Below are 3632 nucleotides of genomic sequence, written 5' to 3'. Positions count from 1 at the left end.
TTCCAGTGCATGTTCATGACACCTGCACTAATGTGCTCAACAAGATGATGCTTGGCATGATCTGCACTAGAAGTGAGTGGAAGCAGCGCAGGCAACATTTTGGTACTAAAACATTACATGTAGCACCAAAACTATCTACACCGCAGAGCCAAATTTTGTGGCCAGACTCGCTAGAGGAATTAAGAAACTGGAAAAGAGAGTAGATGCACATGAAACTAATTACCAGCACAATTCCTACTGAGAAAAAAGAACAAAGGAAAAGAAGCCGAGGAGAAATGGCTCATATTGAAGACCCAAGCAAAAGGATTGGGAGATTTATTTAACAAAGGTACAAAGTAAAGGGACAAGTGTCACCAAGAGAAAAGCTCTGCAGAAATAATTAAGCGTTCAAATTGTTTTAAGGCTTATGCAAGATTAATTTTTTTTTACGAAATATACTTTTTTTTCGTAACTTCAATCCTTGTCCATATATTTCTGCAATGTAGTGATAAGGGCCCCAGCCTACTGAGACAGAAAAAAAAACTGCTCTTACATTTGTACAGATAATAAATTATTTGAAAAAAAATGATAAAACGGTTCAGTAGAAATCTCATTTGTTCTGTAAGTGCATGTGTTTTTACTCTGTACGTTTCGGAAGCAGTTTAAATGGCAGTAAATTGAATGAACTAAGTCATGAATGCTTTCTAGGAGTGAACAAGGTAATGTAGAATTCAGAAGCTTGTAATCTGGTGCCAGTTTTTAGGTAGTTTTAATTACAATAACTGTCATTTGGAAAGTTTTACTTGTCTCTTGACTGGAGGTTATTAACAATTTTAAATTAGCATTGTCAATCAACCATTGTGATGCTTTCTAAATTTTTAGGAGACAAATTCATTACCACACTTGAATAAGTAAAGACAATATAGACTTCTGGGTGCAATTACTGGCCTGGAATTTCCTTTGGGCCTCAGCCTAAAAGTTGCATCCAAAATGACACCTAGTCCCATGCCCATTCGATCAATGTTAATTTATGCCCAAATGTCTTGGCGTATGCTCGAACATAACCAGTGCACCTCCCCATGTTAGGGCACAGGACTCGCAAAGTTGGGGGATAAATACCAGAGAAAGGATAGAGAGTGCAAGATAAGCAGCAGACTAGCTGCCATAAATGTTTTAAATTAATTTGTTTGAATTGGTCAATTCCAGTGCCTCAAATCTTTTCTTATGCTGACACATAAATGACTCACAGTAGAATGTTACAAGGAAGGTGGCCTTCAACTTTGTGGAAGGTGACCTTCAGGCACACCTGGAGGACACACAGGGAAGGAAGGACCTATTCCTTAGCTTCTCCACATCCCAGCCCTCATATATGGTTTGGTTAAAAGTGTAGACAGAGATGGCTAAGGTACATTCAGAATTTCAGGACAGCTGAGCAGTGCCAAAAGTAATTCAATGACCTGACCAGAGCAGGGGTAGTAAGCCTTATCATACTTCCCCCTTCCTTCCTCACTCACCATTGATACCAGGTTCAAGGCCATGCAGTAGAACACATTGTTGCAACCAAAATGACATCTACTCTCATGCCTGATCTGTTCACATCAATTTGTTCAATGATTTGCACCTTCAACTATTCCACACTCTTTTTGCCTTTTCTGGATAAAATGGCACAAAGTGTCTGGGGGAAGGGGAACAGTAACTCTGTGCCAATGAGGTTGCGGTACTACTTTAGTTCTTCTGGTAGCCAAGGTGGAGTAAAAATAAGATTCCAGATCCAGGTGATTACTGGTGCACTTGCTACCTCTTCATGGTCCAGGACCCTAACCCTACCCCTACTCATTCCTCCAAGAGGCAACTCCACACCAAAAAAGCTATCAGTCAAATAAAGGCAAGATGTAAGAAAGTTGGCCATTACTAGTTGGTCATTTTCCCATCATACCCTGCCTGTGTAACAGAATAACAGATTGAGAATAACAGAATACTGTTCAGAGACAAAGCCAGTTATGTATGAAATTAGGCCCTGTGATATGGGGTATAATTCAAGTTAATGGTCAGGGATTTGGATGGAGTTTGTGTGGTCACTTACATTACCTCTGGAAGTCAGGGTCAGATCAGCTCCCAGTTCCATAGTAGTGTGGTTGTAAATTTGCTTATTGTTACCTTACAAATACAGTTAATATTGATTTTAATAATCTTAATCTTTGTATTGAACCTTCGTGTCAGGACTCTGGTTTTAAGCACAAGCTTACAAAGTGACACCCCTTGTGCATGCATACTTAACTTCCGGTTCAATGATTAGTTTCTCCTTAATACCAATAGCAAGGGCATTACAGGTATAAATAAAATCCAGAATGTCTGCGGACCGATAGAGAAGAATATTGGTAAGGGATGAAGGTATGGTCAAGTTGAGATTGAGGAGGAAAAAAGCCAGCAAAAAATGAAGGCATCAGCCGGCTGGTGGAGAAGTTAAAACATATGTTCAGAATAAAATAATGATTAATGCAGTAATTTGTTTGGAATGTAATGTCTTAAAGGAACTGAACAAGCACCTGCAACAACTGGTTAAAGATAAGAGAATGTAGAAGGGTGACTGGAAGACATCGGTGATGTTGTTCCAGATACAGAAACCAACTCAGCTACAAAAAGTGATGGAACAGTTGAATAAAGAAATTACGTGTGCTTGGAAGGAGGAGGCGGTGCTACAGAGTGAAGATGTGCTACAGGGCTCCATGGTATAGAAGAGAATATTGGACAAATAGAATGTTGGACAAACTAATATGGCTACTAAGGCTTACTAAATGCCATAAATGAAAGCTAAGAAAGAGGATTTAAGATTGGGGGCTGACAAATAGAAGAGAATGTTGGACAAGCTATCCTTTACTACTCGTACCAAGGCAGATATGATGAAGAAGAATCAGATTGCATCAGGTGGGGAAGCCAGGCATGTTGACTGCTGACAGATTAGAAACCATTTAAAAGAATGGTTTAAATCCCCCAAGAGTATGGTACACACTATTAGTTTAAAAGGAGGAGGATCGGCTAACATCAGTCTTTTCACAACAAAGGCTGTGACAGAGTTGCAGAACAAACTGTACGTTAGACACTTGAGGTGCAACAAAAGGATTAAGGAAATGATGTTAACAGCTCCTGAGCTGCTTTCCACAGCATTTCTATTGGTTTGAAAGTCTCTTAAAAATGTATGTATGTAACGACTGATTTCAGTATCAGCCCCACGTTCTTGAAAACGAACTTCAACAAAAATAAAGAATTCACAGCCTATTATCAAAGTTCAATTTGTACTTTAGGACAGAAGGTAGTCTCATTAAGGACTTTGGAGTACTATAATAAAACTACAAGAAGGGAAGGTTAACAAGCTGGAATGAAACAATAATAAATTGCTGGCTGCAAGTAATATAATAGTGGGACCAATGCAGACTGTGTGTGTTTACTATTTTGAATCCGTACAAAACAGAAGTAAGTAGCAAATATCAGAAATTTAAATTTTCTTTATTTGAAAAAGAATAAATTAGTTTTCAATGAACTATTATTAAGGAGATTCCAGAACCTTTCCGCTTGTTGCCTCTCAAAGGTCCAGAACCCTAATCCCTCTACACAGTGGATAATTCAGAACTGACAAAGGCAACACTTCTAACGCT

General features: G+C 38.8%; 1 long non-coding RNA gene across 1 annotated transcript; it reads left to right on the top strand.

Annotated features, from left to right (window-relative positions):
• Positions 1–583: 583 nt before the first annotated feature.
• On the top strand, positions 584–3255 carry LOC121281352. Its single transcript, XR_005943865.1, has 2 exons — positions 584–698; positions 2511–3255. It is a non-coding gene; the product is annotated as an uncharacterized LOC121281352 (long non-coding RNA).
• Positions 3256–3632: the final 377 nt, after the last annotated feature.

This window comes from Carcharodon carcharias, chromosome 8 (genome assembly GCF_017639515.1).
Source record: "Carcharodon carcharias isolate sCarCar2 chromosome 8, sCarCar2.pri, whole genome shotgun sequence".
Taxonomy (NCBI): domain Eukaryota; kingdom Metazoa; phylum Chordata; class Chondrichthyes; order Lamniformes; family Lamnidae; genus Carcharodon; species Carcharodon carcharias.
Note: the sequence above shows the minus strand (reverse complement) of the source record. Positions and strands in the feature narration are given on the sequence as shown.